The sequence below is a fragment of the Caretta caretta genome, chromosome 2, assembly GCF_965140235.1.
Source record: "Caretta caretta isolate rCarCar2 chromosome 2, rCarCar1.hap1, whole genome shotgun sequence".
NCBI lineage: Eukaryota > Metazoa > Chordata > Testudines > Cheloniidae > Caretta > Caretta caretta.
The window spans coordinates 241,297,964-241,321,240 of NC_134207.1; the positions used below are offsets into that span (position 1 = coordinate 241,297,964).

Here is a 23,277-nt window from a genome sequence, read left to right on the forward strand (position 1 = left end):
AAGAATCATTGTAGAACAAACCATTGCAGTATATGTTTGCTGGCATTCAAACAACATCCGTTCTTTATCTCTCTGTGTTATCCTCAGGAGAGTGATATCATTCATGGTCACCTGGTTGAAATAGGGTGCTTTTTTTAAGGGGACATTCAGAGGTTCCCGTTCCTGCTGGGCTGTTTGCCTATGGCTGAACAGAAATGTTCCCCGCTGTTAGCCACAGGGAGGGGTGAGGGGCTAGCCATGTGGTAGGGGGAGGCAAAATGCGACCTTGGAACGAAAGCACATGTGCTATGTATGTAATGTTAACAGCAAGGTTTACCGTGAAAGAGTGTACCCATTGTTCTATAAAATGTGTCTTTTTAAATATCACTGTCCCTTTCTTTTTTCTCCACCAGCTGCATGTGTTTCAAGGATCATAGGATCTTTTCCTTCCCAGAGGCTAGTGAAGATTAGAAGACGAAAAAAACGCACTCATGATGAAATGTTCTCTGAGCTCATGCTGTCCTCCCACACTGACAGAGCACAGACGAATGCGTGGAGGCAGACAATGTCACAGTGCAGGAAAGCACAAAATGACCAGGAGGAGAGGTGGCGGGCTGAAGAGAGTAAGTGGTGGGCTGAAGAGAGGGCTGAAGCTGAAAGGTGGTGGCAGCATGATGAGAGGAGGCAGGATTCAATGCTGAGGCTGCTGGAGGATCAAACCAATATGCTCCAGCGTATGGATGAGCTGCAGGAAAGGCAGCAGGAGCACAGACCGCCGCTACAGCCCCTGTGTAACCAACCACCCTCCTCCCCAAGTTCCATAGCCTCCTCACCCAGATGCCCAAGAACACAGTGGGGGGGGGCCTCCAGCCACTCCACCCCAGAGGATTACCCAAGCAACAGAACGCTGGCATTCAATAAGTTTTAAAGTTTTAAACTTTTAAAGTGCTGTTTGGCCTTGTCCTTCCCTCCTCCACCACTCCTCCTGGTGCTTCTCTCCTCCACCACCCCTCCTGGGCTACCTTGGTAGTTATCCCCCTATTTATGTGATGAATGAATAAAGAATGCATGAATGTGAAGCAACACATTTATTGCCTCTGCAAGTGGTGATCGAAGGGAGGAGGGGAGGCTGGTTAGCTTACAGGGAAATAGAGTGAACCAAGGGGTGGGGGATTTCATCAAGGAGAAACAAACAGACCTTTCACACCGTAGCCTGTCCAGTCATGGAACTGGTTTTCAAAGCTTCTCTGATGCACACCACACCCTGCTGTGCTCTTCTAACTGCCCTGGTGTCTGGCTGCACGTAACCAGCAGCCAGGTGATTTGCCTCAACCTCCCATCCTGCCATAAACGTCTCCCCCTTACTCTCACAGATATTGTGGAGCGCACAGCAAGCAGCAATAACAGTGGGAATATTGGTTTCAGTGAGGTCTAACTGAGTCAGTAAACTGCACCAGCGCACTTTTAAACATCCAAATGCACATTCTACCACCATTCTGCACTTGCTCAGCCTGTAGTTGAACAGCTCCTGACTACTGTCCAGGCTGCCTGTGTATGGCTTCATAAGCCATGGCATTAAGGGGTAGGCTGGGTCCCTGAGGATAACTATAGGCATTTCAACATCCCCAACAGTTATTTTCTGGTCTGGGAATAAAGTCCCTTCCTGCAGCTTTTGAAACAGACCAAAGTTCCTGAAGATGCGAGCGTCATGTACCTTTCCCGGCCATCCCATGTTGATGTTGGTGAAACATCCCTTGTGATCCACCAGTGCTTGCAGTACTATTGAAAAGTACCCCTTGCGGTTTATGTACTCACTGGCTTGGTGCTCCGGTGCCAAGATAGGGATATGGGTTCTGTCTATGGCCCCACCACAGTTAGGGAATCCCATTGCAGCAAAGCCATCCACTATGACCTGCACATTTCCCAGGGTCACTACCCTTAATAGCAGCAGCTGCTTAATGATTGCATTGGCTACTTGCATCACAGCAACCCCCACAGTAGATTTGCCCACTCCAAATTGATTACTGACTGACAGGTAGCTGTCTGGCATTGCAAGCTTCCACAGGGCTATTGCCACTCTCTTGTGAACTGTGAGGGCTGCTCTCTTCTTGGTATTCTTCTGCTTCAGGGCAGGGGAAAGCAAGTCACAAAGTTCCATGAAAGTGCCCTTACGCATGCGAAAGTTTTGCAACCACTGGGAATCGTCCCAGGTCTGCAACACTATGCGGTCCCACCAGTCTGTGCTTGTTTCCCGAGCCCAGAATCGGCTTTCCACCGCATGAACCTGCCCCATTAGCACCATGATGCCCACATTGCCAGGGCCCGGGCTTTGAGAGGAATCTGTGTTCATGTCCTCATCACTCACATCACCGCGCTGACGTCGCCTACTCGCCCGGTATCACTTTGCCAGGTTCTGGTGCTGCATATACTGCTGGATAATGCGTGTGGTGTTTAATGTGCTCCTAATTGCCAAAGTGATCTGAGCGGGCTCCATGCTTGCCGTGGTATGGCGTCTGCACATAAAAAAGGCGTGGAACGATTGTCTGCCATTGCCCTGACGGAGGGAGGGGTGACTGACGACATGGCTTACAGGGAATTAAAATCAACAAAGGGGGTGGCTTTGTGAGAAACTGAATGACCCCCTCAAGGATAGAACTCAAAACTTCAAGGATCAAACTCAAAGCTCGGTTTAGCAGACGGTTGATTTCACAAAGGGAGGGAGGGAGGGAGGGAGGAGAAAATGAATACAAAACAAATCTGGTCTATTTCTTGTTTTCAGCCACTTCATCTATCTTTAAACATCTTGTTGGCAGCAGACTGTGCAGTACGACCGCTAGCCATTGTCAACACCTGGGTGCTCGGCAGAAGACGGTGCAGTATGACGACTAGCCATCATCTTCTGCTAGCTGCAGGTTAAAAGACAGTGCACTGCTGGTAGGACTGAATCGCCATGAGACGAAACAAGGGAAGTGACCTGGTTGAGTCACTCCTATGTTTGCCCAGGCGCCCGGTTAAAAGAGCACCCAGGACTACGTCGATGACGGCTACCAGTCACACTGCACTGTCTGCTGCCAAAAGGCAATAAACTGCTGCTGTGTAGCAATGCAGTACCACTTCTGCCAGCACCCAGGAGACATACGGTGAGGGTTAGCTGAGCGGTCTCCATGCTTGCCGTGGTATGGCGTCTGCACAGGTAACTCAAGAAAAAAGGCGCAAAATGATTGTCTGCCCTTGCTTTCATGGAGGGAGGGAGGGAACAGGGGCCTGACGATATGTACCCAGAACCACCCACGACAATGTTTTAGCCCCATCAGGCACTGGGATTTCTACCCAGAATTCAAATGGGTGGCGGAGACTGCGGGAACTGTGGGATAGCCACCCACAGTGCAACGCTCCGGAAGTCTACGGTTGCCTCGGTACTGTGGACACACTCCGCCGACTACATGCATTTAGAGCATTTGTGTGGGGATACACACAATCAACTGTATAAAAACGCTTTCTACAAAACTGACTTCTATAAATTCAACCTAATTTTGTAGTGTAGACATACCCCTAGTGTCTGAACTGAACATGGAGTAAGGAAAGAATCTCATGGAAGATCAAAAATTGACTGCCATCTCAACAACTAACACCTCGATGGTTTCCCCAAAAGTAAATTCCCCCCCCAGAATAAGACCCTTGCCAAAACATTCAAAGCTTGGTCCCTCAAGTTGGGCCATAAATCCATATCTAGGCTCCTAAATGAGTGACTTGATTTTCAGAGATACCCAGATACCAATTCAAGTCAATTGAACTGGATAGCACAAGGGACCTGTTTTTTATGGTTCCCTTTTGGAGATTGATGGAACCACTGAGTTCTTTGCGTGGCTTCTGTATAGTCCCACTCTGGGGGTGCACTGGCTGTGCAGTTCTGATAGAACTTTCTCATAGCAGTCCTGCTGGAGCATTCTCATGCCTCCTTTTGCCCCTTCCCACACTGTTCCTCAATATTCTGAGGGTAAAGCTATAAAAAGGGGCATGGCACCTCCAGCAGCCCCAGTTCTTTTGAACTCAATTGCAGATATACCAGGAGCCTCCTTTGGTCAATTTGATCCAGATTCATGGATTCAAGACTCAGTGCTGTAGTAGTTCTTAGTGTAAGATTAGCCTCTTCAATTTAATTTCTAATATTTCCCTAATTCATTTTAGTATGTTTGATCAGTTCCCATGCCCCAGGGCAGAGCTGATGGCAGATCTGAAAAAAAAAAGGCCAGGATTTGCTAAGTATGCATCTTGTCCTTCGGTATTCTCTGCTTCTTCTTCAAGTACTTGTCACATATACATTCCATTCTGGGTGTGTGCACTTTTGGGAGCAGTACCACAAGGGGGGTGGATATGCTCCTGCTCTCCAAACAAGGGCATAAAAAGGGCATCTGCTGCCTCCTTCTCAGTTCTTTCTCATCGCCTGTGACAAGAGTGGTCTTTAGCATTTGCTTTGGTTAGCGAGCATCATAAAGCTTTAGTGAATATAGTTATATGTAATGTTTTTGTAGCCTTTTCAGTCACAGGATATTAGAGAGCGTTCCACCACAACTTCAACAACCACCACCCGTCCACTAAACTCTCTCTGGAACACCTCCACACGAGCATCTACTTCCTGGACCCCATGGAAAGCTTCAAAAATGGAACCCTACAGGCAACTATATACAAGAAACTCACGGATCACCACACCTACCTTTGTAGATCCAGTTACCCAGATACACCACAAAATCTGTTATCTACAATCAGGCACTCACATACCACAGAATATGCTCTGAGGAGGAAGTCCGGGATATACATCTTAACACACTCAAAACTGCCTACAGCAAACAAGGACACTCACTAGAGAAGTAAACCGCGTAATAGAATAGGTCACACAAATACCCCAAAGAGAACCTGCTTCAGTACAGAAATAAACCCCCCTCTGACAACACCCGAATAGTTGTCACGTATCACCCCACCAGGATACACCAACTGAAAACGGCACCTAGAACAACAGATGCAAAACCTGTAGACATATTTCCACTGCTACAATGATCAACACCCCCTACAACACACTTTTCAAGATCCATAGGTCCTACACATGCCTATCACAATATGTGATGTACCTCTTCCAGTACACTAAATGTCCTAATAGCAACTTTGTGAGTGAAACAAGACAATCACTATTCTCTCAAATGAACTCACACAGGAAAATGATAAAAGACAAAAACAGCATATTAGCTGTGGGTGAACACTTTTCACAAAGCGATCACTGTATATCTGACCTATCAGTCCTCCTCTTCAAAGGAAACCTTGAAAGCACAAAACTTTGAAAAGATGAGCCCCAGAAATTAAATTCATAACTTCGCTAGACACTGGAAATCAAAGACTGAATAGAGACAATGGATTTATGGCTTGTTACAACACTCTATAACCCACTAACAACCTCCCCAGCAACTTCCCCCACCCCTTCCTCCCTATGATTGGAGGGGTGTTAGCAGGCTACTTCACCTTGTATGATCCCTTGAAATATCTGTTAACCACTTATTCTAAACAATCTGTTTCATCTTGTATTTAGCTGTGACACTCTAAGTAAGTTTCCCAGACCAGAAGAAGAGCTCTGTGTTTAAGGTCAAAAGCTTGTCTCTCTCAAAAACAAAAGTTGTTCTAATAAAAGATATTACCTCACCCACCTTGTTTCTCTAATATAGTTAGTCATATTCAGTAGTAGTTTAGTTAGTTATAGTTTAGTAGTTCCCTGGAGGACTTCAGTATGAAAAAATCCCCAGGTTTTAAGTAGTGTGCCACATAAAGGGCTGTTACCTCTGTCATACAGGCACAAGACCCGCTTATTGAGGACCACATGAGGGCCAAATGCTTCATTTGTACCTTCTTCCCCATCAGGACTAAAAACAGAGGGATTTTCATCTTAAAGTTCACTTCATGCAAGAGGTGATTTGCCCTGTGCTGGAGTTTAGCCCTGTCTGTGAGGCAGGGGACACAGAATTGACCAGGAGTGCCCCTCCAGCTGCTTCTGATTCCAACGGATTCTGATTTCTGTTTGGTGACAAATGTCATGCTTTGTTTTCACTGTCAGCCTTGTTAAAGCGCTCCAGACATTCTGATGCTGACAGGTGCATAAAGTGTTGGACTTCTCACAGAAAGTCCTCTGATAAAGGTGTGAGACTTCACAAATCCAGTGCTCACCGGTCCCATCTGAGGCAACACTGTCGATCCCAGGTCCTTCAGGGCTGTCAAGACTAATATCTTCACTAGTATCTTCACTCATGCTGGGTCCACCTTCCTCCTTTCAGCCAATTCAATGTACTCATTCCACTGGGACTATCAGCACCAGTACCCTTACCTGTGGTGCCCTCTACTCCACTAGCCTTGTTGGTATCTTATTTGCCTTTCCCTACCGAGCTCTCCTTTGCTGCAACTGACTTCAGTGTCCTCAACTCCATAGATGCATCTAGCATCATGAATGTGCCTGGCACTGTCAATGCATTCAGGGGCATCGGCACTTTCAGTTCCATAACATATAGCATCAGCTTTTTGACCTATTATACCGCACTTCATCGGTGTCCTGACCACCCTGATCCTCATTTTCCTTGGAGCCCAATGTAGAATTCCAAAGGGGACTGCTCCTGCCTGTTCTGAAAAGCCTTACATTTCTTCTTTGGATTCTGAAATGGAGGAACCCATTTTACCTTCAGGTGCTTTTAGATCACTTTATAGCTGTTCTACCGTTATGAGACTTGAAGTCCAGGACTGGTTTTCCCTATAGGGAAGCTCCAGCATGGGGTCTCCAACCATGGGTGGCTCAGACTATGCAGTCCCTTCATGGCCTTATTGGTCTTGGGCTGCTCTGAAAGCCTGTAGACCCCCATCATGATCACTTTTAAGAGGAAGTCTTCTCCTCCTCCTGTGCAGGAAACTTCCACCCAGGATCCTGCTACTATCCCTGTGCTGGACCCCATAAAGGAGGGGGAATTAGATGTGCCCCCAAATATTTCTTCATCTTCATCATATGAAGCTGTTACACCAGAGTCAACATCTACCTTCACATAGGACTTCAAAGTTTTACAGGATCTCAGAAGGAGGGTGTCCATTTATCTAGATAATATGGGCAGAGCCTGTGCAAGAGAGCCCTCACACACTCCTTGATATTTTACAGACTCCTGTTCCAGGAAGGACTCCTGCTCCTGCCCTTTGTATCAATGAAGCCTTTTTGGAGCCAGCAAAAGTCCTGTGGTAGACCCCAGCCTCTATACCTCCTACACTCAAGTGAGTGGAAAGCCAACATCAAGTCCTTCAGCAAGATTTTGACTATTTCTTTACCCATCCTATTCCTGATTCCTTGGTGGTCAGAGATGCTAAGAAGCAATCTAGTCCTGTCCTCAAGCTATTCCCAAAAATAAGGAATTTCAGAGGCTTAATTTATACAGCCAAAAGATTTACTCCGTTGCCACTCTTCAAATGAGAGTTGCTAATTACCAGGCTTTTTTTGGTCAAAATATAGTTTTATTAATTTCTCTGAAATTTCTAAATTTGATGTCAAATTGCCAGATGTCCAATAAAGATCAGTCTTTGGCTTTGGTTTCTGAGGGACACCTTACAACTTAGACATCCCTTCAGGCAGCAATAGACACCACTGATATGGCCTTGCATTCCATAGCCACTGCAATGGCCATGAAGCACTTTTCCTGGCTGCAGACTTCTGGCATTCCAAAGGAGCTGCAGAACACAGCAGAAGATTTAATTTTGAGGGATCTAAATTATTTTCTATCAAAACAGATGACACTATGCACTTACTGAAGAACTACTGTACAATGTTTCATTCACTAGGAGTTTGTACTCCATTTACCCAAGGGAAACTGTTTAGGCCTCAATCTTCCTCCAGGCCCTGTCTCCAACAGAGGTCACAGAATTCTTTCTAAAGAAGCTCAAGACCTCCTTGATGTTGCCACCTGTCTTCATCAATCAGAAGACATTCTTACCATACAGCTACAACCTCCAAACAATCATTTTGACTTTTTGATCAAGGAGAGCACACTAACTGTATTTTGTCCCTGTGGATTATGCCAGTCCTCTTTCACTGTGCTTGGGAAGGCATCACATCAGACAAGTGGGTGCTCAGCGCAGTAAAAGAAGGATATGTTATCCAATTTACTTCCATCCCTTTTCCCAACCCACTTTCCCCATCCCTTTTCAAGGATCCTTCTCATGAGACTATTATTTCTAAAAACATGGTCTCTTCTAGATTTGGGAGCAATACAAAATTACCAACACAGCGGGAAAGGTTTCTATTCCCAGTACTTCTTGGCTCTCAAGAAAACTAGTTGTCTTCACCCCATTCAAGATCTAAGAAAGTTAAACTATTTCATCAAGAAAATCAAGTTCAGGATGCTCACCCTCACTTCCATTTCCATTCCCTGGAGGCTGGAGATTGGTATGCTAACTTGATTTACAGGGCACATACTTCCACATGGCACTACATCCCTGCCACAGGAAGTACCTTTGATCTGTCACAGGCAACAACCATTACCATACACAGTGCTTCACTTCAGGCTGTCATCAAATCCAAGAATCCTCACTAATTGCATGCCATAGATGGCAGTCCACCTTCGTCCTTTGGGCATCCAAATATTTCTTTACCTGGACCAATGGCTGATTCATAGAATATCAAGCAATCAGGTCCAAAACAGCACCCTAGTCAACTGGGCTGGGCCTAGGCCTGCAAATAAATTGGGACAATTCACAGTTACAACCAACAAATAGAATCATAGAACTGGAAGGGACCTTGAGAGGTCATCTTGTCCAGTCCCCTGCACCCATGCCAGGACTAAGTATTATCTAGACCATTCCTGACAGGTGTTTGTCTCATCTGTTCTTAAAAATCTCCAATGATGGAGATTCCACAACCTCCCTAGGCAATTTATTCCAGTGCTTAACCACCCTGACAGTTAGGAAGTTTTTCCTAATGTCCAACCTAAACTTCCCTTGCTGCAATTTAAGCCCATCACTTCTTGTCTTATTCTCACAGGTTAAGAAAAACAATTTTTCTTCCTTCTCCTTTTAACAACCATTTATGTACTTGAAAACTGTTATCATGTCCCCTCTCAGTCTTCTCTTTTCCAGACTAAACACACCCAATTTTTTCAATCTTTCCTCATAGGTCATGTTTTCTAGACCTTTAATCATTTTTGTTGCTCTTCTCTGGACTCTCTCCAATTTTTCCACATCCTTCCTTAAATGTGGTGCTCAGAAATGGAGACAATACTCCAGCTGAGGCCTAATCAGTGTGGAGTAGAGCGGAAGAATTGCTTCTCGTGTCTTGCTTACAACACTCCTGCTAATACATCCCAGAAGGATGTTCACTTTTTTCGCAATATGTTGACTCATATTTAGCTTGTGGTCCACTGAATTCCAGTGCCCTTTCTGCAGTACTCCTTCCTAGGCAGTCATTTCCCATTTTGTATGTGTGCAACTGATTGTTCCTTCCTAAGTGGAGTATTTTGCATTTGTCCTTATTGAATTTCATCCTATTTACTTCAGACCATTTCTCCAGTTTGTCCAGAACGTTTTGAATTTTAATCCTATCCTCCAAAGCACTTGCAACCCCTCCCAGCTTGGTATTGTCCACAAACTTTATAAGTGTACTCTATGTGCCATTATCTAAATCATTGATAAAGATATTGAACAGAATTGGACCCAGAACTGATCCCTGTGGGACCCCATTCATTATGCCTTTCCAGCATGACTGTGAACCACTGATAACTACTCTCTGGGAATGGTTTTCTAACCAGTTTTGCACCCACCTTATAGTAGCTCCATCTAGGTTGCATTTTCCTAGTTTGTTTGAGAAGGTAATGCGAGACAGTATCAAAAGCTTTACTAAAGTCAAGATATACCACATCTACCGCTTCCCCCCATCCACAAGGCTTGTTCCCTTGTCAAAGAAAGCTATCAGATTGGTTTGACATGATTTGTTTTTGACAAATACATGCTGACTGTTACTTATCACCTTATTATCTTCTAGATTATTGCAAATTGATTGCTTAATTATTTGCTCCATTATCTTTCCAGGTACAGAAGTTAAGCTGACTGGCCTGTAATTCCCTGGGTTGTCCTTATTTCCCTTTTTCTAGATTGGCACTATATTTGCCCTTTTCCAGTCTTCTGGAATTTCTCCCGGTCTTCCATGACTTTTCAAAAATAATCGCCAATGGCTCAGATATCTCCTCAGTCAGCTCCTTGAGTATTCTAGGATGCATTTCATCAGGTCCTGGTGACTTGAAGACATCTAATTTGTCCAAGTAATTTTTAACTTGTTCTTTCCCTATTTTAGCCTCTTCTGATCCTTCCTCATTTTCACTGGCATTCACTATGTTAGACGTCCAATCACCACCAACTTTCTTGGTGAAAACCGAAACAAAGAAATCATTAAGCGCCTCTGCCATTTCCACATATTCTGTTATTTATTTCCCCCCCACACACATTGAGTAATGGGTCTACCCTGTCCTTGGTCTTCCTCTTGCTTCCAATGTATTTGTAGAATGTTTCCTTGTTACCTTTTATGTCTCTAGCTAGTTTGATCTCATTTTGTGCCTTGGCCTTTCTAATTTTTTCCCTACATACTTGTGTTATTTGTTTATATTCATCCTTTGTAATTTGACGTAGTTTCTACTTTTTGTAGGACTCTTTTTTGATTTTTTGATCATTGAAGATCTCCTGGTTAAGCCAGGGTGGTCTCTTGCCATATTTCCTATCTTTCCTATGCAGTGGGATAGTTTGCTCTTGTGCCCTTAATAATGTCTTTTTGAAAAACTGCGAACTGTCTTCAATTGTTTTTCCCCTTAGACTTGCTTCCCATGGGATCTTACCTACCAACTCATTTAGTTTTGCCTTCTTGAAATCCATTGAAATCCATTTATTTTGCTGTTTTCTCTCCTATCATTCCTTAGAATCATGAACTCTATCATTTCATGATCACTTTCAAATTCTCAACCGGTTCCTCCGCATTTGTCAAAATCAAATCTAGAACAGCCTCTCCCCTAGAGCGCATAACCTTCATAGGGGAAGACCTCAGTGCCATTACTGCTATGGCTTACCTTGCAAAGCAGAGAGTCCTTTCGCAAATAATTGTCCACTGGCCATGTCCAGTCAGAATACAACTTGTAAGCAATTATAGCAGGTCAAAGAATCCAGCTCACATAATCAATTATCTCATGTAAATCAGATTTTAAAGGGAATATTGAAATACAATTTAACTATTGATGATTCTAAAGTATTTTTCTTGCCTTAGAGAGGAAACTATATGAGCTATCAGAAGCAAGAAAGGTTTTGCTTGCAAGTCTGGAATCAAATCTGAAAGATCTGCAACAAGCACAGGCTCTTGCATCTAGCCAACCAAGCACTATGACTGTAAGTACAGAGCTAGGCTCTGATCCTGCACTCCTTACTCAGACAAAACTGCAGTTGAGTTTTGTGTTGCCATATAAAGGCTTTTTGAGCCTTTCTAAAAAGAGCTTTTGCCAGGTTAAGGAGTGCTGGATAGACACTTTAGCAATGTTGTATTGGTAAAGCAGATGATTCTCAGGCCCAGAGAGTTGTTGGGTTTGCAAACCCGTTGTTTACTATTAAAACATTAAACTTAAGTTTGGTTTGAGATTTGTATGGGATAGTGCTTTCATTGTTTACAATCACAATGAAATTTTGTCAAGCCCACATGGAAGCCTTTTGTCAAGCCCACATGGAAAGAAGGTAAACATTTGGAAAAGTTAGATCAAACTTCAATTTAAACTATTTTCTTTATTCCCTTTCCTTGTACCTGTATAAACTATTTTAAAAGGAAAATCTGACAGGTTTTTAGATGGCATTAAAAGCCCTTATTGGGGGGAAGAAAGAATAAGTTGTTGAAGTTTGACCTTGCTTCTTCTTTAAGACAAAACAAAACAGATGCACGCACAGGGAGAGAGGAAAGATAAGTGAGGTTCTGTAACTTAATAAAAATAGTAACTTGAAGGTTAGCTGCTGGAAAAAATGATAGGCGCAGCACATGAACTTACTAGTTACTCTGAAATCTGGCAAATTTTTACCAGTATTAGCTTTCCTTTGTGGACACCTGAGTGTTGCAAGAGATGACTTGTCCTGGGCTGGCTAAGCTGACTGCTGTTAGAGAAGGCATAAACAGAAAGAAGAGTTAGAAGGATTAAGGTGGGGGGCACTGGCATATTAGTGATGCAATAATAGTAGGAACCTCAGATTCACATCTCATATATTGCTCAAGATTTAATCAAGCTGATGGATGGGGTGATGTAATTTGGTTCCCTCTCCTTACCCAGTCTGATCAAGGCAACTTTTAGGATTAGGAAAATAGAAGACCAATATTGTAAATTTCTGTGGCCCAGCAGGTGGCAGCAATTGTGATCATTAGGCTAGCTGATATGCAATGCATTCTCTTTCTTCTCTCACTACTTTCTTTGTGCAAGATTAGGATATTTGACACTGAGAAAAACAGTATGCAGAAAAAGGATGGCAACTTGGTCCTATCAAAAACAACCAATCAAAACACATATATTGACATTTCGTTCTAATGCCATCTTAGTATGTTGCTATAGCAAATTTGTAACCTCACAAGGAACTTTGAACTCCCATTTATCTTAAACACATCCAGTTTGTACTAATTCTTTGTCTCTAACTTTTGTTTATCTTATGAAATGATTGTATTCATAGATTCCAAGGTCAGAAGGGACCATTTTGATAACTTTCCCAAAATAATACCTAGAGCAGATCTTTTAGTAAAAAAAACCATTCAATCTGGATTTTAAAATTGTCCATGATGGAGAATCCACCAGAACCCTTGGTAAATTGTTCCAATGGTTAATTACTCTCACTGTTAAAAATGTATGCCGTATTTCCAGTCTGAATTTGTCTAGCTTCAACTTCCAGCCACTGGATAATGCTATACCTTTCTCTGTTAGTTTGAGGAACCCAGTATTAAATATTTGTTCCCAATGTGAGTACTTGTAGTCTATAATCAAGTCAACTCTTAACCTTTTCTTTGTTAAGCTAAATTGAACTCCTTGAGTCTGTGTCTGTAAGGTATTGTTTGCTAATCATTTAATCATCTCATGGCTCTTCTCTGAACCCTTTCCAAATAATCATCTTCCTTCTTAATTTGTGGACCCCAGCACTGGACACAGTTTGCCAGTAGAAGTCACACCAGTGCCAAATACAGATGTAATCTCTCTACTCTTACTGGAGATTCCCCTTTTTATGCATCCAAAAATTGCATTAGTCCTTTTGGCCACAGGATCACACTAGGAGCTCATGGTCAGCTGGTTATCCACCACAATCCCTAAATCTTTTTCAGAGTCATTGCTTCACTTCCCAGGGTAGAGTTACCCATTGTGCAAATATGGCCTACATTCTTTGTTTCTAAATGTGCGTGCGTGCGTGTATAATTTACATTCTTCTTCTAGTGCTTGCTCATATCGATTCCAATTAGGGTGTGTGTGCGCCGCATGCGTGGCCGTCAGAGAATTTTTACCCTAGCAACACCCGGTGGGTCAGCTGTGGAGCCCCCTAGAATGGTGCCTTCATGGCGCTGGATATATACCCCAGCTGACCCAGCGCCCCTTCAGTTCCTTCTTACCACCCGTGACGGTCGTTGGAACCGTGGAGCTCGGCTTTGCCGCTCTCCACTCTCCCTAGCGTTTTTCCTACACAGTTTGTTAATAGTTTATAGTTATAGTGTTTAATAGTTATAGTTGTAGTTATAGTTATAGTTGTTTGTATTAGTGGGGTTGGAAGGGGTTTCCCTCCTTCCTGTCTTTTGCTTGGGCTCATGCCCAGGGCTCCTGGCTTTAAGCCCTGCGGTTCCTGCTCTAAGCCCATGCCCATGGGCGACCCCCATGACTCTTGCCTGAAGTGTCTGGGGGAGTCTCATGAAGCAGACAAGTGAAGGATCTGCAAGGAGTTTCTCCCCGGACTAAGAAGGAGTGGGACTTTCACTTAAGACAGCTCCTCATGGAGGCGGCTCTTAGTCCTCAGCCTCCAGCGGTGCGCCAAGACCCGGCACCTAGCGCTTCTGTGTGCAGCACCCCATTGACAGTGGTAGGAACAGCACCACAGTTGGATTCTGATAGAGACCCGCGACACCAACGTTTCCCGGCACCGCAACCGACATCATTCGGCTGGCACCGCTCCCACTCGCCTGGCCACAAGTGGCACCGCAAACCGGAAAAGGCTGGCCCATCTCAGCAGGCGCCACCTTCTCTGGATCTGGAGCTGCGTCCCACAGCAGAGCGCCCAGGGGCACAAGTGGCAGCTTTGACACCTTTGACTCTGGCGCCGAGAGTCCAGTGCAACTGGACTCCCCGACTCGCAGCGTGGTTGAGGTCCTTGCAACTGCAAGGGATCTGATTGCCATGACAGTGTCAGCATCCCCTCAGCAGACCAAGGCACCGGCACCCGTTCATGTGGCACCATCCCTGGACAAGCCAGCTCTTATTCACCCACCGGCACCATAGGTTGAGCCATGGCACCGTTCCCACTGCTGACACTGCTCGCAGTCCCAGCGCCATTCTTCATCGCGGCGCCAGTTGTACTTGCAGCACTGCTCCGATTCCTGGCACCATTCTCAACACCACTCTGTACGCCGGTCACCGTCCAGGAGTAGATCCCGATCCAGACACCACTTCTGACGCCAGTCATCGTCACAGCCTAGGTCCAGATCCAGGCTCCGGTCCAGGTCCCGGCACCGGTCTAGGTCCTGACACTGCTCCCCAGTGCCATGGCACTGCTCTCCACCATCGTGGCACTGATCTCCAGCTTTGTGATACAGCTTTCCATCGTCTCGTCGATGTGACTCGGCGCAGACCCACTCGGCACCACCATGGCTATCGCGTTCCGCCTCTTGTTCATCAGAGTCGGAGGCAGGGTCGCATTTCTCAGACTGCCACCACTTGGATCATGGCCACCTGGACTCAGAGCCTGGACATTTGCAAGCACAGGAGCAAGGTCCTGCTCAAGGGTCCATTCAATGGCCCTTTTGGATACCCTCGGTGTGCCACCAGGCCCAGGGTGCTCCGTCTGGGGCTTCTCGTTCAGCCCCATCCGAGCCACGGGTGCCAGAGGCCGCCACCACCAGCCGTCCTGTTCCTGGAGGCATGGAGACTGTGGTGTCATCCTTCCCGGCTCCAAGCCCTCCTCCAACTTCAGTTTCTGATCCGGACAACAAGGTCACGGGCTCAGAGCAACGGGGACCAGCTCAGCAAGAGGCTCCAGATGATCCTCTTCCTCCTGAGGCCTCCTCCTCCTCCTCACCCGATGAGGCAGTGGCAGGAACTGCTATATCGGTCCCCCTCCAAAAGACCTCCACACCCACCAGGACCTTTTATGCAGAGTGATATGGAATATGAACATGCAAACAGAGGAGGTTATAGAGGTGGAGGACTCTGTGGCTGACATCTTGTCCGCAGAGGCTCCATCTACGGTGGCCCTACCACTCATTCAGACCATTCAGGCCACTGCCAGAACAATCTGGCAAATGCCCGCATCCATTCCCCCGACTGCTAAAGGGGTGGAGCAGAAGTATTTCATCCCCTCCAAGGGATATGAGTACCTATACACCCATCCACAGCCTGTTCACTTGTGGTAGCCTCAGTGAACGAGAAGGAGTGGCATGGTTAGCGAGCCCCAGCACCCAAGTCAAAAGAAGCCAAGTCCCTTGATCTATTTGGGCGCAAAGTCTACTACTCGGGGGGACTTCAGCTCCGGATCATGAACCTGCAGACGCTCCTGAGCCGATACAATTTTATCTCTTGGAACTCCATGATGAAGTTCAAGAAGCTGGTACCTCCGAATTCTAGAGAAGAGTTTGGGGCCCTGGTGGAAGAGGGCAAAACAGTGGCACGGACCTTATTGCAGACCTCCTTGGACACCGCGGACTCTGCCGCTCAGACCCTCTCTTCAGGGATCGCAATGAGGCATATCTCTTGGCTGCAAGCTTCTGGCTTACCACCGGAGCTTCAGCAAGTGTTGCAGAATCTCCCCTTTGATGGAGAGGGCCTGTTTTTGGACAAGACTGACTCAAGGCTTCAGAGCCTCAAAGACTCAAGGGCCATAATGAGGTCGCTGAGCATGCACACACCGGCTACCCAGCGGAAGCCCTTTAAACCTCAGCCTCAATACTCTTGTCCCCCTCCTCGGCTGAGGCAGGATTTTTATAGGCGAAGGGGGTGTAATGGCAGGAGGAAGCCCTCCAACCATCAATCCAGGCAGGGCCAGGGTCCTTCAAAGCCCTTGGCAGGTTCCAAACAAAACTTTTTAAGGGATGCCCATTGATGGTGTACCGGACCTCATTCAGGATCCTACCCCACCCTTCTTGAATCGTTTATCCCATTTCCACCATGCTTGGTCCCTCGTAACCACAGACTGTTGGGTTCTTTGCACGATGGAAAGGGTATACTCTCTCCAATTGTCTTTCTCCCCCCCCTCCAACCACCCCTTCCTGTCCCTTTTCACGAGCAACTCCTCATTCAGGAGGTTCAGACACTCCTCGCCATGGGGGCGATTGAGGAGGTTCCAAGGGCACTAAAGGGCAGGGGGTTTTACTCCCATTACTTCCTAGTCTCCAAGGCAAAGGGCGGGCTTCGGCCTATCCTGGACCTGCGCGGACTCAACAAATTCATGGTAAAGTTGAAGTTCTGCATGGTCTCCTTGGGCACTGTTATATCTTCCCTGGATCCTGGTACACTGCCCTCAACATGAAGGACGCGTTTTTCCACATAGTGATCCATCCAGCGCACAGCTGCTTCCTCCGCTTTGTGGTCAACCGCAAATACTATCAGTTCATGGTCCTTCCATTCGGCCTCTCTACAACCCCCAGATGTTCACCAAATGTATGGCAGTCGTGGCAGCCTTCCTTCATCGATGAAGGTATACCCGTATCTCAACGACTGGCTCATCTGACGTCGCACCAAGGAACAGGTGCAGTCCCACCTTCAATTGGTCACCGACACGTTTTGTCGATTAGGCCTCCTTCTCAATGTGGCGAGAATAGAATTCATTGGGGCGGTTCTGGACTCTGTGTGTGTTCACTCCCTCCTACCGCACTCTCGTTTGCAAGCTTTGGTGAGCCTCATCTGGAGCCTTCAAACTTCCCAACCTCGACAGCAAGAATGTGCTTGAGTCTTCTAGGACACATGGCTTTCTGCACGTACGTGATCAGGCATGCCAGACTATGGCTCTGCCTGCTTCAAGCCTGGCTGGTATCAGTCTATTGCCCAGGCCGAGACAGCCTGAACCTGGTGGTCACCGTCCCAGAGAGGGTCCTGGGCTCCCTCCACTGGTGGCTAGACTCCAGGGCGGTATGCAAAGGAGTCCCCTTTCACACCCCTCACCCCTCCTTGTCCCTCGTCACAGACGCATCAGCCCTGGGATGGGGCACCTATCTCAGGGTCATCCAGACACAGGGTCTATGGGCCCTGTCTGAGCTCTCTCTCCATATCAATTTATGGGAGCTGATGGCTGTATGTCTGGCTTGTCAAGCCTTTCAGGAGTGGTTGCATGGTCATTGTGTGGCGGTCCTCACAGACAACACCACAGCCATGTTCTACATCAACAAGCAACGGGGAGCTCATTCCTCCGCCCTGTGTCAGGAGGCCATTCGACTGTGGGAGTTCTGCACAGCCCACTCCATTCACCTGGTGGCGTCTTTTCTCCCGGGGGCCAAGAACATGTTGGCGGACCACCTCAGCAGGTCCTTCCACTCCCACGAGTGGTCACACCGTCTGGATGTCATCCACTCCATCTTCCTAAAGTGGGGGTTTCCCCCGGTCAACCTGTTTGCCTCACGCAGCAATCGGAAATGCCCAGCATTTTGCTCCCTCCAAGGTCGCTCCCCAGGCTCTCTCTCAGATGCCTTCCTACTCCCATGGACAAGCTGATTGTTTTACACCTACTCGCCATTTCTTCTTGTACACAAGGTCCTGCTCAAGGTGTGCAGGGACAGGACACAGCTGATTCTGGTTGCCTTGGCAACATTGGTACATCATGCTGTTGGAGATCTCCGTGGACGCCCCAGTGCCACAGCCACTCTTTCCACACCTGATCGCTCAGGATCACGGCTGCCTCTGTCACCCCAACCTACCATCTCTCCACCTCACAGCATGGATGCTGCATGGCTGGGCCATTCAGAACTCCTCTGTTCTCATTTGGTGCAGCAGGTTCTGTTGGGTAGCAGGAAACCTTCCATTCGGGCCACATATATGGCTAAGTGGAAGCTGGTGCACTCACCGCGGCATGCCCCCCCTCCAAGCGCCTGTGCCCCTCATTTTGGACTATCTCCTGAGCCTGAAACAGCAGAGCCTGGTGAGATCATCTATCAAAGTTCACCTAGTGGCCATCTTGGCTTTCCACCCAGGAGCAAATGGCCGATCTGTCTTCGCCAACCCCATGGTTGGTAGGTTCTTTAAGGAACTGGACCATCTCTACCCACAGATACAGCAGCCAGTCTCCATGTGGGACCTTAATCTGGTCCTCTCCAGGCTTATGGGGCCCCCATTAGAGCCGTTGGCCACCGGTTCCCTCCTATACCTCTCTTGGAAAATGGCTTTCCTCATTGCTATTAAGTCAGCGAGGTTTGTCTCCGAATTCAGGGCTCTTACCTCGGAACCACCCTACACGATCTTCCATAAGGATAAGGTGCAGCTGCAACCTCACCCTGCCTTTCTTCCCAGGGTGGTTTCGACCTTCCATATCAACCAGGACATTTTCCTCCCGGTTTTTTATCCAAAACTGCACACCAGTCATCAGGAGCAGCGGCTACACTCCCTCAATGTTCATAGGGCCCTTGCCTTCTACACTGAGCGTATGAAGCAGTTCAGGAAAACAACCCAGCTCTTCGTTGTGGTGGTGGACTGGATGAAGGGCCTCCTGGTCTCCTCTCAGTGGATCTCTTCTTGGATCACATCCTGTATCCATGCTTGCTATGATCTGGCTGGTGTTCCATCTCTGCCCCTCACTGCTCACTCCACAAGGGCTAAGGCCTCATTGGTGGCTTTCCTGGCCCAGGTGCCAATCCAGGAGATCTGAAGAGCCGCTACTTGGTCTTCAGTACATACTTTTGCTTCAGACTATGCCATTGTCCGACAAGCCAGAGACAACATGGCGTTTGGTAGAGCGGTCTTACAATCCATGATACTTCACTCCAACCCCACTGCCTAGATAAGTCTTGGGAGTCACCTAATTGGAATCGATATGAGCAAGCAGTCAAAAAAGAAAATACGGTTACTCACTTTTGTAACTGTTGTTCTTCGAGATGTGTTGCTCATATCCATTCCAAACCCGCCCTCCTTCCCCTCTGTCGGTGTAGCCGGCAAGAAGGAACTGAAGGGGTGCTGGGACAGCTAGGGTATATATCCAGCACCATGACAACGCCACTCCAGGGGACTCCACAGCCAACCCACCAGGTGTTGCTAGGGTAAACAATTTTCCGATGATCGTGCACGCGGTGTGCTCCCACCCTAATTAGAATGAATATGAGCAACACATCTTGAAGAACAACAGTTACAATGGTGAGTAACCGTCTTTTTATGGCTATATTAAAATGTATATTGTTTGCTTGAGCCCAGTTTACCAAGCAATCCAGATCTCTCAATGTCAGAGACCTGTCCTCTTCCTTATTTATCACTTCCCCAATTTTTAAGTCCTCTGTAAACTTTATCAGTGATGATCTTATGTTTTCATCCAGGTCATTAATAAAAATGTTAAATAGCATAGGGTCAAGAACAATCCCTGTGGGATCCCACTACAAAATTCAAGGATGGTCCCCCATTACAATTACATTTTGAGATCTACTAGTTAGCCAGCTTTTAATCAGTTTCATGTGTACATTGTTAATTGGTATATCTTTCTAGTTTTTTAATCAAAATATCATGCAGTACCAAATCTAATGTCTTACAGAAGTCTAAATATATTACATCAACACTATTACCTTCATTAACCAAACATGTATTCTCATAAAAAAAAGTCAAGTTAGTTTGACAGGATTTATTTTCCATAAACCCATGCTGATTGACATTTAATTATATTACCCTCCTTTAATTCTTTATTAATTAAATCCTGTATCAGCCACTCAATTATCTTGCTGGGATCAATGTCAGGCTGACAGGCCTAAAATATCTCAGGTCATCCTATTTACCCTTTCTAAATATTGGCACATTAGTTTTGTTCCAGTCTTCTGGAACTTCCCTACTGTCCCAAGACTTATTGAAAATGAACATGAACAGTCCAGAGAGGTCCTCAGCCGGCTTTTAAAATTTTCAGATGAAAGTTATCTTGACCAGCTGATATAAAAATATCTAATGTTTGTAGCTGCTGTTTAATATCTTCCTGAAATGCTAGTGGAAAGGAAAGAGTTATCATATGATATGACATCATCTGTTTCCCCTCCCCCAATACAGAATAGAAATGTTTATTAAACACTTCTGTCTTTTCTGCACTATTATGGATAATTCTACATTTCCATCTGGTAATGGACCAATACCATTGTTAGAATTCTTTTTGTTCCTAATAGACTTTAAAAACTTTTTCTTATTGCTTTAACTCTGCTGGCCATATATTTATACATATGCTCCATTGCTTATACTATATTGCATAACTTAGCATAACAGTAATAATATTGCATAACTTAGCATCTGAAGAAGTGAGGTTTTTACCCACGAAAGCTTATGCTCAAATAAATATGTTAGTCTTTAAGGTGCCACCGGACTCCTTGTTGTTTTAGCATAAGTAGCGTTTGTTTTGTTACCTTTGTTCTCCTTAAAAGTAGTTAGGCTAGTGTTTCTTTATTTTATGTTATTCCTTTGGTTTAAAAAAAGAGAGAGAGAGAGAGAAAGGAAAAGAACTTCAGTTTCCTGCTCTGTCTGGGGGCATTCCCTTCCCGGCCCCTGCCCCAGGCATCCGTAGACTCATCATTTTTTATTTTCAGTTAAAAAAAAAAAAGTAAAGACTACGTTAGTCTGCATCCCTGCTAGAGGATGACACCCCCTGCCAAGGGACATGCCTGGCTCTCTCTGCTCCAAGTGGTGCCTCTCATGCCAGGAGTCAGTTCCTGTAATGGCCAGACACTTTCAGTGTGCCTGGGAGAGCCTCACAGAAGTGCTTTATCTGCCACAGCTAAAACAGCAGCCTCAGAGGAGTAGGGAGCTGAAGTTAGAACTCCTCCCTATGGAGTAAACACTTCAGTCTTCAGGGTACTCTGGTGGGTGCTGACCCCGGATCACTTCAAAAGGGGTCGAGTGGTGAAGAGGAGAAGAAGAGGAGAAGGGGGAAAAAAGCCACCAGCAGACTCCCCCTGGAAAGGCTTATAAAAAGAGCTCCTCCCAGCAACTGGCCAGCCAGAGGGTTCCCTAGTGCGGCCATCTCGGCACCGATCTCAACACATGGGTTTTGAGTAGCTGGCCAGTCAGTGGGGCTCCCCAGAGCGGCCACCTCGGTAGAAAGACACCAGCAGCTCTGAAGCACAGCACCAGTAAAGGCCCCCTGCTGTGCGTTCTGCTAGGGCTCGGTGGACACCAGTCCGCATTGCAGCTGCTCTGCCCTGCTGTGAGCTCTGCTGCTACACCACCAGCACCTAGGGGCTTCCACAGTCAGGCTCTCAGGCAATGGTACTTCCCCCTAAGGAGAGGGGACAGTTACCATACCATCTCTAAAAGAGTGGCACAGAGAAACCCTTTGGTACCAGGTACAACAAAACTCCCATCTAGGAAGTGTTCTGCACCTTCCCAACCATCAATACTGACAACATACTACAGACACTCCTCTGTGGGACCACATGAGATATGGTAACAAACGTGCTCTGGCACTCTGGAGACCTGTGGCCTCAGTACCCAGGGAGAGACAATTACCATACCATCTCTAAAATAGTGACACCAACAAACTTTCTGTATTGGGCACAACAAAACTCTCATGTAGGGAGTGCTCTGCCCAACTGTCGGTACTGACAACATACCACAGACACTCCTTTGTGGTACCAAATGAACCCATGGTACTGCATGAGCTCTGGTACCCTGGAGACCTGATGGTTGGGGAAGAACTGCAATCCCCATTACTTGGTACCAGGACCCCAGTATTGAGCACATCCCGGCAGCCAGAATCACTCTTGGCACTGGGCTGTATACTGCCAATACCCCAGTCAGCTCCACCCTTACCCACTGACGAATCTGACACTGGCCAGGAGGAGATCATTTCCCTGGACCTGATTGTGGCCCACTGTCACACTACAAGAGTCCTCCCCAATTCCATCATGCCAACCTACAATCGTGGTACGGGCCCCCTGAGGTAAGCCCACAGCCCATGCCTGCCTTCCTCACCCCCTCAAGGTCATATTGTAATTCTTGGGTGATGTACACACACATGTCGCGACCATCCCCGGTGTCTCTGAGGGAGAGTCCACCAGATGGTTTGCTATAGCCTGGCTGTCCAGAACACCTGAGTTAGCACAGGAGGAAGCTTTTTCAGAACAGGAAAAAGAACCTGAAGAGGAAGCTACCCTTCCAGCACACTTCTCATCTCTCCCAGTTGAGGCTGTGCGGCCCACCCCTCATCACTATATGAAGATTTTAAGAATTTTCTGGATTTTACCAAGAGGGTGGCAGACGAGCTGCAGATTCTCCTACAAGAGGTGGCAGATACACATCACACGTTGCGGGAATTTCTACACACCACTTTCTCATCTAGAATTGTCCTCCCGATTAATGAGGCGATTCTAGATCCTACCAAAGTCATCTGGCAGACACCAGTCTCCATCGCACCATCCAGCAACAGAGTGTAAAAAAAAACCCAACAAAAACAAAACAAACAAACCCTACATCTCTACCCAGAGAGGCAGACTTTGTTTTCAACATCCACAACCCAACTTCATCATAGTGGATGTGGTTAATGCATGAAGCAAGCAACATGATGCCAAGTCAACTCCATATGAACATACTTGGCAAGATGGCGTATTCATCGACAACATTACTGTTTAGAGTCATAAATTACAAAACTCACATGGCCAAATACAATTTTATTAATTATGGGAAACCCAGCATGTTTCTTGAACATTACTGGAAACACAAAAAGAACAGATTCAGACCATTCTTAGAGATGGTCATTTAATAGCCAGACTAATCCTAGAGACAGCACTGGATGTAACTACTACAGCTGCCCTCCCAGTCTCCATGACAGTGGTATTGAGGCGGGTTGTGTTGTTTGTTTTTGTTTTTTTGGCTACACCTCTCTAGA

General features: G+C 46.3%; 1 protein-coding gene across 4 annotated transcripts in view; it reads left to right on the plus strand.

The window, feature by feature from the left end:
* CCDC7 (coiled-coil domain containing 7) overlaps positions 1-1,066 on the plus strand; it is a 177,205-nt gene extending 176,139 nt beyond the window's left edge. For all 4 annotated transcript variants that reach the window (XM_075125966.1, XM_075125969.1, XM_075125968.1 and 1 more), the window contains one exon: positions 393-1,066. The gene's annotated coding sequence lies outside the window, so the exon portion shown is untranslated. The remainder of the gene's footprint in view (positions 1-392) is intronic.
* Positions 1,067-23,277: the final 22,211 nt, after the last annotated feature.